The sequence below is a fragment of the Macaca fascicularis genome, chromosome 4 (genome assembly GCF_037993035.2).
Source record: "Macaca fascicularis isolate 582-1 chromosome 4, T2T-MFA8v1.1".
Classification (NCBI taxonomy): domain Eukaryota; kingdom Metazoa; phylum Chordata; class Mammalia; order Primates; family Cercopithecidae; genus Macaca; species Macaca fascicularis.
Window position 1 is genome coordinate 62,574,879 of NC_088378.1, and position 14,210 is coordinate 62,589,088.

At 41.7% G+C, this 14,210-nt stretch overlaps 1 protein-coding gene across 12 annotated transcripts in view; it reads right to left on the reverse strand.

The window, feature by feature from the left end:
• Positions 1 to 14,210, reverse strand: part of IPCEF1 (interaction protein for cytohesin exchange factors 1) — a 201,867-nt gene that overhangs the window by 127,863 nt on the left and 59,794 nt on the right. For 3 of the 12 annotated variants that reach the window (XM_065543602.2, XM_065543606.2, XM_065543603.2), the window contains exon 2: positions 2,777 to 2,820. The exons of the other annotated variants lie outside the window; for them this stretch is intronic. The gene's annotated coding sequence lies outside the window, so the exon portion shown is untranslated. The remainder of the gene's footprint in view (positions 1 to 2,776; positions 2,821 to 14,210) is intronic. 12 annotated transcript variants of the gene reach the window in all.

Genomic DNA, 14,210 nt, shown 5'->3' on the forward strand with positions numbered 1-14,210 from the left:
TTATGATCTTCAGTGTTGAAAGAGGGGCCTGGTGGGAGGTGACTGGATCATGGGGGTGGATTTTCTCTTGTTGTTCTCATGACAATGAGTGAGTTCTCATGAGATCTGGTTGTTTAAAAGTGTATAACAGATCGCTTGAGCTCAGGAGTTTGAGGTCAGTCTGGGCAACATAGCAAAGCCCCCTTTCTTTTTTTTTAAATTAAAAAATAAAAATAAATAAAATATAAAAAGTGTGTAGCACTTTCCCCTTCTCTCTCTCTCTCTCTCTCGTTCTGCTATGTGAAGACTGTGCCTACTTCCCCTTTGCCTTCCGCCATGATTGTAAGTTTCCTGACACCTCCCCAGCCATGCTTCCTGTACAGCCTGTGGAACAGTGAGCCAATTAAACCTTCTTTCTTTATAAATGTCCCAGTCTCAGGTAGTTCTTTATAGCAGTGTGGGAATGGACTAATATATCGTCATAACTAATATTTATTAAGTGCTTAATTATGCACCAGATATTGTTCTAAGAGCTGTATTCATATTAACTCATTAAATCCTTACATCAGCTATGGGTACTAATACTGTCTCCATTTAACAGATAAGGAAAGTGAAGTGCATACAAGTTAAGCAACTTGCCCAAGGTCATACAGATTGGTGTGTATTTGTGTCACAGATAAGACTCAAACCCCAGAACTCTGAGCTCAGAGCCTCCCCTTTGTACCACTGTGCTATCTCTTATTTTATTACAAGAGACTATAAAGTTCATCGAATTCAGTCTTCCAACAAACGCGGTTTCTTATAACAAGCCATGTTCTTACTAGATGGCCACTGTCATGGGAGGTCCCTAATCTGACAGTCAGAAGTGTTATACTGGAAAACATACTTGACAACTTTTGAAGACAGTAAAATGACCCACTTTTGTCAATACCTTAGGGTAATCAGTTTTGTATATCATCAATGAAAAGTATTGAGTATAAAAAGCATCACTTGACATTCCTCAACAAAACATCAGATTTTACGGTAAATAAAGCATTCTCTACTGCAGAAGACAATGCAGAAGACAATCTTACTGACTGACTCATGAGTAAATGCGTGTCTTTCATATACATGTTGAAACAACAGAATTTATGTCTTAGAAGACGTCTGAACCACTAAGGTATGCACCAAAGCTAATTTGCATGTCCATGAGTTGGACAACCAGGACAACGGGTTTTACTAACTACAGAGTAAGAAAGAGAAGGGCAATGGTCACCAGAAAGCACAATGGTGACTCATGAGTTATGACTAACAGTGTTTCAAAGACAGTTGCAACATTATTGGAAATGGTAGAAACTACATACTGGGGACAATAGTGATTATTTTCTGGGTCATAGGAAATAATAGCATTTAAGTTATTGCTTAATGACTTGAGCAATTCTGGTAAATTTACCAGAATTTCAATTATATCTATAGAGTCACAAAAAGATGTGTCCTTAATAGATAACTGTGGGCGGCCAGGCACAGTGGCTCACGCCTGTAATCCCAGCACTTTGGAAGGCCGAAGCGGGTGAATCATGAAGTCAGGAGATCAAGACCATCCTGGCCAACATGGTGAAACCCTACCTCTACTAAAAATACAAAAAATTAGCCAGGTGTGGTGGCGGGCGTCTGCAGTCTGAGCTACCAGAGAGCCTGAGGCAGGAGAATGGCATGAACCCGGAAGGTGGAGGTCGCAGTGAGCCAAGATCACGCCACTGCACTCCAGCCTGGAGACAGAGCAAGACTCCATCTCAAAAAAAATAAGATAACTGGAAAAGAATACTTCCTTTGAATTCCTCAGCAAGTTTAAAATTGTGTTTCATCTTTGGAAAAAAAAATGAATTAAGGCTTAGTGCAATGGCTCACGCCTATAATCCTAGCTCTTTGGGAGGCTGAGGCAAGAAGATCACTGTAGATCAGGAGTTAGAGATCAGCTTGGGCAACATAACGAGATCCCGTCTTTACAAAAAATTTTAAAAATTAGCTGGGCATGGTGGCGTACTTGGGAGGCTGAGGTGAGAGAATCACTTGAACCTGGGAGATCAAGGCTGCAGTGAGCCACGATCATGCCACTACACTCCAGTCTGGGGAACAAAGTGAGACATTGTCTCAAAAACAAACAAACAAGAGTTAAACCAAATAAAAGATGGATGCCTCAGTGAGGAGCTAAGACATATAATTCTTTTAAAATCATTTTATAATAGAAAATCAGAGTAATAATGAGAAGAATACACAGGTATTCAACTCCAGTCCTTCCTAGATCATTAGGAATAAACTTATAAACTTTAGAGGTAGGGACATCTTCAGATTGTTTTACTGTTCTACTATAATTATTAAATATAAATATTTAATTGTAATTATTAGTAAATTTGAATCAGTAAGTACTCCATTTCTAGAGCATTCAGTTTATACTTGGGCATCTAAACATGCAATTGCTTGTAAAATAGACTCCTCACATAATTATAGTTCTAAAGTACTTTGATAGTCATGGTATATTCCTTACTCTGAGAGAGGCAAAAAAAAAAAAAAAAAAAGAATCAACCCATAAATAACTAAATAAATTACTTAATTCTCCCACTGAAAAATAATCTTCAGAGGACCAAAGATAGTAATACTATGAACTTCCCTCTGCATAAATCCTAGACTAGGGATAAACATATCCAGGCTACACTAATTTGATTCACAAACTAGAATAACAAAGTGAAACTCAGGCCTTTCAAGCCATAAATATCACTAAAGAGAAAGAATTTGTTGCAAAGAGTTTTCAATTACATACCAAAAAGTTATGAACTTTCTTGGTCCAGTTCTGTTGTCTTTGACCTTTACAGAAAAAAAAAAAAGAGAGACAGAAAAAACTGAGTCATGAGATTTCTGCCTGGACTCACTCACCTGGGAGAAAATCAGAATCCCACCACATCAACCCCAAGAATAAGCAACAGAATAGTAAGTCAATCATCATGATAATGTTAGGGTAGATAGCTAAGCAAACAAACACAAACAGGTCAGGCAATGTTAAACCATCAGGTGATGGTCAGGTAGTTGTTAAACTGGCTCTCTAAAATAATAATTGGTGGCAGCTGGTGCCAGGGACAGGCAGTCTCCCAATAGGTAGGAAACACTTGAAGTTGGCGATCAGCAGCTTCCTGATAAGATCTCAGGAGTTGGCAAGTGGGCCCAAGTATGTGTACTAAGGGGCAAAATGGCAGAGTTTAACTAGTATATGACCTCCCTCTAGGAACACTCGACTGGTAAGGGAAAACTGCCTCAAGTGAGCATGCACACAACTTCAGTAAATACACTGAGCATGCTCCCCTCCCGAGTGTTGGCAAGCCACTACGCATGCGGAAAGCTAGTCCCAAGGGAAGAATCAGGGGAGGAGAGACAGAAACCCCTGTACCATGCTGATGTATAAAACCCCAAGCCAAAGATCAAACAGGGTACTTGGATCTCTCAAGTTGTCTGCTTGGCACTTTTCCAAATGTCCTTTACTTCTTTTGGTTTGTGCTCTAAAACTTTTTACTAAGCTCTCACTCCTCAAAAACTTGCCTCAGTCTCTCACTCTAAGTCATGCCCCTCAATCGAATTCTTTCCTTCGAAGAGGGAAGAATCAAGTTGGTGCAGACCTGCACAGATTCACCTCTGCTAACAATAACTTCCCGATGTCTCTCTCAAAAAATGAAAACAAAAGTTTTATCTCATAGGAAAGAAGATCTGGGTAGCAAATTATCACAAAATCATTAAACTGAGATCCTCAAACTTGAATTTTTTCTAAAGAGGACAGTAAAAATAATGTTCTGTCCTTTTGAAGACACCCCATGATACATTTTTACTTCACTTTTAAATACCACAAAAGATGTGCACGTGGGTTGAGAACTTCTATCTATTTTCCTGGAATTTTTCCAGTGGGAATATATTTCTTTTCTTTTCTTTTTTTTTTTTTTTTTTTTGAGACAGAGTGTCACTCTGTGGCCCAAGCTGGAATGCAGTGGCACACAATCTCAGCTCACTGTAACCTCCACCTCCCGGGTTCAAGTGATTCTCCTGCCCCAGCCTCCTGAGTAGCTGGGATTACAGGCAAGTGCCACCATGCCCAGCTAATTTTTGTATTTTTAGTAGATACAGGGTTTCGCCATTTTGGTCAGGCTGGTCTTGAACTCCTGACCTTGTGATCTGCCCGCCTCTGGCCTCCCAAAGTGCTGGGATTACAGGCATGAGCCACGGCGCCCAGCCAGTGGGAATATGCTTCAAATTAGTAACAATAATCCTGTTCATTGCCTAAAAGCATACATTTATAAAAACACAGATTTTTCTTTTTTAAAATCTATATATCGGCATCTCACAGAAAAATAAAATTGCAGGAAGACATGCTCTGTAATGGACATATTTCAAGATCTGTATTTTAATAACTCTATCTACTTGAGTACTTGGATTTTTTCTTTTTAAATTTTTTTTCCAAAATTGTATTTTGAAAATGTTTAAAACTGTAGAAAGGTTGTAGGAATAGGTAGCAATGAACAACTAGATGGCCTTCACCTTGATTCCCAAATTATGACACTTTTCCACATTTGCTTTATCTCTCTGCATATCTAAATATTTTGCTGAACCATTTGAGTCACTTGTAGACATAAAGATGCTTCAACCCCTATATACTTCAGCATATACCTCCTAAGAGCAATGATCCCACCATAGTTACATAATAATGGTCACACTCAGGAAATTTTCTTTTTTTTTTTGAGATGGAGTCTTGCTCTGTGGCCCAGGCTGGAGTACAGTGGTGTGATCTCGGCTCACTGCAAGCTCCACCTCCCAGGTTCACACCATTCTCCTGCCTCAGCCTCCTGAGTAGCTGGGACTACAGGTGCCCACCACCACGCCTGGCTAAATTTTTTTTGTACTTTAATAGAGATGGGGTTTCACCATGTTAGCAAGGATGGTCTTGATCTCCTGACCTCGTGATCCACCCACCTCGGCCTCCCAAAGTGCTGGGATTACAGGCTTGAGCCACCATGCCCAGCCACACTCAGAAAATTTTAAATTGACACAATGCAATCAATATACAGTCTAAATGGTCAATTGTATCACTGATGTCTGTTTCAGGGTGGAAGATTTGTTATATTTTATTTTAAATCCTGAATTTAATCAGGGATCACTAAGGCATGTCTACAGTCTCCTTTTACCTTTCATGACACGTTTTTGTAGAGTCCAGGCCAGTTGCTTTACCTAACACCCCTCAATTTGGATTTGACTGACTGTTCCTTCACAACTAGGTTAAACATTTCTGGCAGAGGTACCCACAAGTTGGAATGCTTTCCTTGTTTTTATACATTCGGAAAACCACGTAACAGGTTGGATTAATATTTCCTTTCAATCACTTAATAACACTTAGTGATTGTCTCGTATAAAGTAAATTTAGTGTCACAGTTTGCAATTTACAAAATGCTTTCATATGGATTAATTTATGCAATTTGCACTACAATCCCATGAGGTAGGTGTTTTATTTTGGTCATCTTTTCTCTTCTGAATGGAATTTTATTCAAGTTCATACAATCAGCAAGTCTAGTTCAGTGGCCAAAATTTAAGTATAGAATTCCTATAAAAATCACCCTGGAGTAAGAAACCCTCTATTTTCTGTCAAATAAATCCAGATCCCTTTTTCTGTTTTGCAACCTGTACTCCCTGTTGTCCAAACCCTTTGCCTTACAGTTCTTATTTTGTGGTGTTAAATTACAAGGTAGTGAGGCATCATGATTTATCTAAACATTTCCAACCATGATTATTTCAAATAACAGTTAAACCAGAAACAATGGGAAAAATGGGTATTAACTTAAAAGTGGCGATATGTTAAAATAAATGGGTGTTAGCTGTATCGAGTAAGCTAACACTCAAAGTCACTGGCTTTTCTTCGTTTTTGCCTCTGCTTTGGTGCAAGTAATACTGTGCTAGCTCTTTCTCCCCAGAACAAGATCTTATGTCACTTCCTCCTACTTTCCAAAGCAATGAAAACAGTATTTCCTAATGTAGTCATCTGTATGTTTACAAAAACTCTCTAGCATATTAAATTAGGTAGTTTTTTTTATTTACTTTTTGCCTTGGGGGCCTCACAATTGCAGTGTTGTTTAGCCTAGAATCAAGTCAAGAAAAGTTTGGGAATCAGTGTATGTAACTTGAGTCACAACCTATAACATGAATCTCTAAAAGACATTCCAGCCAGAAAGAGAAACAAACAGGTTTCCCAACCTATAGCTCAAGGGTACTGACACGGGCAAAAGCCAGACAAGGTTTAGAGTGATATTGAAATCTAAAAAGCAGTACCACCCAAGTCCAGGTCAGCGCAACTGCAGATGCTTATCTGGGTGGCATTAGACTCAGATGTACCATCTAAATCATTTTCAGTATAGAAAGATATTCAAGAAAATAGGGTGCAATGGTCCACTGACAAAAACCACTTTACTAAACCTCAAGCTGAGATAACAGATCAAGATCCGTTCACTGCTTCATCAGTGCACCATTTCTCTAACACTCAGTGATCTGAATATCTCACTTCAAAGTAAAAGAGCAATTAGAGCAATTTAAAATGTCTGAATAACGAGTGTGATATTGTTATTGTCCAGTGTTCAATTTCATAAAGAAGCAGGAACAGACTCCTGAAAAATATCCAGAGAAAGAAATGAACTATCTTTTCCACTTCCACAGAGCTCTTCAAGCATTACATAACTTTCTTTTGAATTGGCATATTAGGCATCCCCTAAAAGAAAACTCTATACTGGAATCCCAAGGAAAGCATTATTCTTATTCTTCATTTGAATTACTTTTTAGGCCAAATACAGTAAAGGAAGTTGCATTGATGATTGTGCTTAAATATATAAATTGTGGCAAGACAGGGAGCAGTAAGAAATGTTTTAACTGTGAAGTCTTTGATAGAACATGTATCATTCATTTTTCCCCACTAATCCTCAACAGACTCCTATTATCTTCAAATAATAACAAGAGAGGCTGCCTGCCATTAATTTAATCACTGTAATTTCCTAAGAAATAAAGACTGATGTCTATTGAAAATTATTCCAATTATGTCTTTGAACATGAGTTCAAAACTGGTAAAATTACCACTTTCAACAATATATTAACCTCCTAATTGTTATTAGTTATTCTCACAATCCTCTCAGAGCAAAGAATGACACTGGGGCCCTATTTTTTTATTCAACTTTGAGACACAATTATTTTTAAAACTTTGCTCAAGTTCAACCCACTTCAGGTATAATCTAACTCTTTAAAATACATCCTAAGAAGCAATTTCTCTGCTTAAAAACAAAAACTGTGCCGAATCCTTTTTATTGTATCATGTAAAATCAAACTACGTAACCACTTGAAAATAAGTAGAAGTAGATAAAAGTAAAGAAATCTCACAAAAACACCAATGATAAAAGTACTGGAGGCTGGATGCAGTAGGTTATGCCTGTAATCCCAGCACTTTGGGAGGTCAAGGCTGGGGGATTGTTTGACCTCAGTGAGACAGCCAAGTATAAAGGGGTTCCCCGAGAACCTTCGACTGGCCTTTGCACAGGGAGGCGTGGGCACTGGGGTGGAGCCACGGAATTTCACACCATTTGCAGAGGGGAGGATTCTGGGGTAGTAACTGGGAATTCAATCTGTGAGGCAGGAAGCCTACCAGCAGAACTCTCGCTTTGCTGAGAGTCCCTGTTTCCCTTTTTATTTCCTTTTTGCCCAATAAACCCTGCCCTTCTCACCCTTCAAAGTGCCTGCGAGCCTAATCTTTCATGGTCGTGTGACAAGAACTCAGCTCTTAGCTGAACTAAAGAGAAAGTCCTTCACCACCAGGAGTTCAAGATCACCCTGGGCAACAGAGTGAGACCCCACCTCTTTTAAAAAATAAAATATAAAAATTATTTTTTAAAGAAAGTACTTGGCTGGGCATGGTGACTCACGCCTGTAATCCCAGCACTTTGGGAAGCCGAGGCAGGCAGATCATGAGGTCAGGAGATCGAGACCTGCCTGGCTAACATGGTGAAACCCTGTCTCTACTAAAAATACAAAAAATTGGCCGGGTGTGGTGGTGGGCACCTGTAGTTCCAGCTACTCGGGAGGCTGAGGCAGGAGAATGGTGTGAACTTGGGAGGTGGAGATGGCAGTGAGCTGAAATTGCACCACCGCACTCCAGCCTGGGAGACAGAGCGAGACTCCACCTCAAAAAAAAAAAAAAAAAGAAAGTACTAATAGCCAACATTTGTTAAGCTCTGATTATTTAATTTGTACAGTCATGTGCTAGATGCTGCTGGTGCATTAAATATTTCATTTTCACAGCAACCCTGTGAAGGTGGTGCTGTTTTTACAAATGAAGACCACTGCCCTGGCATCTGCCACTCTGGCTGCTGTTGACTGCTCTGTTGGCAGCTGCCACTCCATTGCTCATGGGTGGCTGCTGTGCTGCCCCCAACCTCTTCTGGACACCCCCATCTCACCACAGCCACCCACCAACACACACACACCTCTTTCTGCTCATTATTTTGATGAGGACTTTCCATAGTGGCACACACTTTGCTGTGGGCATTGTTGGCACACACTTTGCTGTGGGCATTGCTCGGGGAACAGAGAGCACAGGGGGTCTAGGTCAGCAACGCCTGCACAAGGATCTGCTGCCTCTTCCCACACTGCTAGACTTCTTGGCTTATCTTGGTTTTTGCCAGCAGCCCCATGGCTCTCCCTCCAGTCCAGCCTTTTGTGAGTCTCAGTCCATCGGCTAAGTCTGTACATGTCTAAACAAAAACTGCAGAGAAGTTTAGCCTCTCTTCCCCAGAGCTTTGGGACTCTTGCAATACTCCTGGTCATGCCTGTGTCCTGAACTGTCTGGAGCTCTCTGACAGCCAGGAGGTGGCTGCCTGTCACACACATATGCACACATACACACACACACACACACACATACTCTTAGCAGTTGGTTGGTCGCCACCTAATGTAGCAGGTCATGTTAGCACACTGTCTTCTCTGACTATCGGGGGAACCCATCCCCAATATTTCAACGTAGGTTCTTTCTATTTTGGGAGTAGGTCACCACATGCTTCAAGGGGCAAATGGCAGAGCAAAGATCATATGCTTCTGAGGAAACAGGGCAAGGGCAAAATCAGAAACTCCTGATAAGGGTCTGTGTTCAGCAGTGCATGTATTGTCTTGATAAACATCTTAACAGAAAACGGGGTTCAAGAGCAGAGAACCGGTCTGACCAAAAATTTACCAGGCTGGAGTTGCCCAATCCTAGTAAGCCTGAGGGTACAGCAGGAGATCAGGGCATATCTCAGTGCTTATCTCAACCACATAGGACAGACATCCCCAGAGCAGCCATTTATAGACCTCCCCCAGGAATGCAATTCTCTTCCCAGAGTATTAATATCAATATTCCTTGCTAGGAAAAGAAATTAGCAATATCTTTCCTACTTGCACATCCATTTATAGGCTCTCTTCAAGAAGAAAAATATGGCTCTTTTTGCCTGACCCTACAGGCAGTCAGACCTTATGGTTGTCTTCCCTTGTTCTCTAAAATCGCTGTTATTCTGTTCTTTTTCAAGGTGCACTGATTTCATATTGTTCAAACACATGTTTTACAATCAATTTGTACAGTTAACACAATCATTACAGTGGTCCTGAGGTGACATACATCCTCAGCTTACAAAGATAACAGGATTAAGAGATTAAAATAAAGACAGGTGTAAGAAATTATGAAAGTATTATTTGGGAACGGATAAATGTCCATGAAATCTTCACAATTTATGTTCCTCTGCCGTGGCTCCAGCCGGTCCCTCCGTTCGGGGTCCCTGACTTCCCACAACACCTGATACTGTTCAAAATATTAGTCCCAAATTATTAGCTATATGAGTTGAGAGCTACTACTCTCAAACATCTCAGTGTTCTGAGTCTAAATATGCTGTGGACTCTGCACGTACATTTCATGAGGATAAAGGAAGCACAGGGAGATAGGGAAGAAAGGGAACAAGACAGAAATGAAGGAAAAGGAGCCCTTTGGGGCAAGCATGTTCCAAGGTGTGCTCTTGTCGGGTTTTGACCACCCAGAGGGCACCAAGAGGACAGGAACACCAGAGGCAGGGGAAGAGCTGCTATAAGAAGAGGATGTAAAGAAGACAAGGGAGTGTGAAACACAAAAGTCACTTCTCAGATCCACCGTTGCCTTCTCTGCTTCTCCCAGAGGCCAGTACCACATCTTTTCACCTGTTTATCCCACCCTCAATGCCACCGCACACCCTAGAAACTACCAGGCTAGAGATTCATTTGTGGCAACTACCAACACCCAGGCAAAACTCTGTCTGTGCCTCTCCTTGACCAAAATGTATATACCACCTAAAATGTTGTTAAAATGAATATCAGCCAGGCGTGGTGGCTCATGCCTGTAATCCCAGTGCTTTGGGAGGCCGAGGCAGGCAGATCATGAGATCAGGAGATGGAGACCATCCTAACTAACATGGTGAAACCCCATCTCTACTAAAAATACAAAAAATTATCCAGGTGTGGTGGTGGGCACCTGTAGTCCCAGCTATTCGGGAGGCTGAGGCAGGAGAATGGCATAAACCCGGGAGGCGGAGCTTGCAGTGAGCTGAGATCCAGCCACTGCACTCCAGCCTGGGTTACAGAGAGAGACCCCATCTCAAAAAAAAAAAAAAAAAAAAAAAAAAAGAATATCATCCTCAATGGCTTTGGATAAAAACAGCGAAAGAACATTAAAGTGAGAAAGACCGACAGGGCCCCAGCCACAGTGGAAGTCAGGAGGATTGGATGCAGAAGGGTTGGATGCAGATGCTGAATGTGTGATATACAATGACACTGATCTCTCTGCTTCCCTACTGGTCCAAAGTTATTACATTTCTTTTTTTCTTTTCTTTTCTCTCTCTCTTTTTTTTTTTTTTTTTTGAGACGGAGTCTCGCTCTGTCACCCAGGCTGGAGTGCAGTGACCGGATCTCAGCTCACTGCAAGCTCTGCCTCCTGGGTTTATGCCATTCTCCTGCCTCAGCCTCCCGAGTAGCTAGGACTACAGGCACCCGCCACCTCGCCCGGATAGTTTTTTGTATTTTTTAGTAGAGACAAGTTTTCACCATGTTAGCCAGGATGGTCTCCATCTCCTGACCTCGTGATCTGCCCGTCTCCGCCTCCCAAAGTGCTGGGATTACAGGCTTGAGCCACCGTGACCGGCCTATTTTTTTTTTTTTTAATAAGGTCTCACTCTGTCACCCAGCCTGGCATGATCATGGCTCGCTACAGTTGCAACCTTCCGGGGCTCAGGAGATCCTCCTGCCTCAGCCTCCTGAGTAGCTGGGACTACAGACACACACCACCCCACCTAGCTAATGTTTGTATTTTTTGTAGAGATGGGGTTTCACCATGTTGCCTAGACTGGTCTTGCACTCCTGGGCTCATGCAATCCACCCACCTCAGCCTCCCAAAGTGCTGGGATTACAGATGTGAGCCACCGTGCCCAGCCGAAAGTCATTACTGTTCTAGGTGTTTGGTCCTTCTGGCGTGTAAGCAGGTTCCTGACTCAGCAGCCCTACCATGAGCATATTTTAAATCCCAGGTTGACGTGCAGGTCTGGCAATGCTATTGGGCAGCTTACATTCAGGGCTCACGGTCATCATGTCCTCACTCTGATTTTGGCTCTGCCAATAACTACAGCATCTATTCCACTTTTTAGAAAACTATGTTGTTTTGACATTTACAAATACATATTTGCATTGTTGTAGGCTTAAAAATGCAAACAAAGAAGTTAATAGAGGAAAACAAAAATCACCATCATCCCCAGGTCCACAGGTACCCACTGTGAACTCATTGTGTGTTTTCTGTCCACTTTCTTCTTTTCATTTTGAAAATTTGTAACATAACAAGGGTCATTCTGTACATACAGTTTTGTGTCTGCAAGGCCTAGTCTTAGAACTCTGCATGGACGGGGATGACAGCTAATATTTTGGCTGCTTGAGAAGTCACATTTAGATCCTTTCATCACAGTAGAGGCCCTGACATTCCACTAACTTTATCAGGCATGGATGAGATTTTGAACAGCACTCTAATGAGCCACAGTGCTCTGAAGAGCCTTCTTTTCTTATCTTGGCTGTTGAGCCTGAGGTGCCGGGGTGCAGAATAACGTGAAAGTCCACATGAACATTTTCAGTGTTGGAAAACCAGCATATAACGCACAGAAGCGCTTCTAAGAACAAGGTCAGGAACACTTTTGAGGCTTAATGGGTAGGGTTATCCAAAATATTTTATTTCATCGTTTAGCATTTCTACGTTCTTTTAAATAAAAGCTACATAAATAGCAGAATGCAAAGATTGTTTCAACTAAAAATTCACTGTTAGTTATTTAAAAAAATGTCAGATTCAGGATCTTCTGGCTCGATTTCAGAGAACTATAAAAACTTTTTCTAAGAAAACATTTTGAGAACACATTACAAAATATATTGTAATAAGCTTTCAAATACACACCACTTTGATTTAACAATTTCCCAAGTGGTCTCCAAAATATCTTTGCAGAGTTGGTTCCTAGAAAACCTCTTAATCATAATTTAAACTAAATTTAAGTCAGCAGTTTCACTTTGACTTCGCAAACATTTCATGAGTTATTATAGTCAATTATATAATCTCGAATCAAGAGGGCATTGTTATTTGTTCACTGAAAAAAACAGGCTGTGCCCTGCTAATTCAACTGAAAAATGACTCAAACCCAAAGAAAGCAAAGAAAACGGAGAGCAATCCTCCTTTAAAGAGAGAAGAATGGTTAAGAGTCTCTTCTTTCAACAGAGAATGAGTAACTCTTATACAGGTTACCAACATTATGGGCTGGGTGCGGTGGCTCACGCCTGTAATCCTAGCACTTTGGGAGGCTGAGGCGGATGGATCAACTGAGGTCGGGAGTTTGAGACCAGCCTGATCAACACGGTGAAACCCTGTCTCTACTAAAATACAAAATTAACCAGGCATGGTGGCACATGCCTGCAATCCCAACTACTTGGGAAGCTGAGGCAGAAGAATTGCTTGAACCCAGGAGGCAGAGGTTGCAGTGAGCTGAGATAGCCCCGTTGCACTCCAGCCTGGGCAACAAGAGTGAAACTCCATCGCAAAAAAAAAAAAAATAAAGATTACCAATATTAGCATTGTGCACATGCATACAAACATAATCTAAGGAAGAAGGATGCCAATGTTCCTCTTTATCCCAGGATGTCAACCCAAAGAGTTTAGGAAATACTGCTATTTCTTTCACAAATCAGTTGTGAATCATTCATGCCTTAAAATCCTGTTGTCAGTGGTTAGCATCCTAAAGCCCCTCTCAGTCCTCCCATGAGTGCTTTATTTATTTATTTATTTATTTTTGAGACGGAGTCTCGCTCTGTCGTCCAGGCTGGAGTGCAGTGGCACAATCGCGGCTCACTGCAAGCTCCACCTCCTGGGTTCACGCCATTCCCCTGCCTCAGCCTCCCTAGTAGCTGGGACTACAGGCACCCGCCACCACACCCAGCAAATTTTTTGTATTTTTAGTAGAGACAGGGGTTCACTGTGTTAGCCAAGATGGTCTCGATCTCCTGACCTCGTGATCTGCCCGCCTCGGCCTCCCAAAGTGCTGGGATTACAGGCGTGAGCCACTGCACCTGGCCCCACGAGTGCTTTAGTAAGCTGGGATAAAGCTACTCCATGCCCAGTAATAAGCAAGGCTCTGTGTAGGTGGGAGAAGAGACCAGGGGACGATTGCTGAGAGCGTAGGGGAAGCGGGCGGGTCCACACTTAGCAGTTTCACTTGGGCTGCAGGGCATACTTTCATTCAAAGAAAGGGGTCTATCATGGAATCAATCCAAATGTCCACCAATAACAGACTGGATAAAGAAAATGTGGCACAGATATATCATGGAACAGTATGCAGTCATAAAAAGGAATGCGATCATGTCCTCTGCAGGGACATGGATGAAGCTGGAAACCATTATCCTCAGCAAACACTGCATGCTCTCACTTATAAGTGGGAGCTGAACGATGAGAACACATGGACACATGAAGGCGCACAACACACACTGACTGGGGCTTCTAGGGAAGATGGGAGTAGTGAAAACATCGGGAAAAACAGCTAATGTGTGCTGGGCTTAATTCCTAGCTGATGGGCTGATAGGTGCAGCAAACCACCATGGCACACATTTACCTATGTAACAAA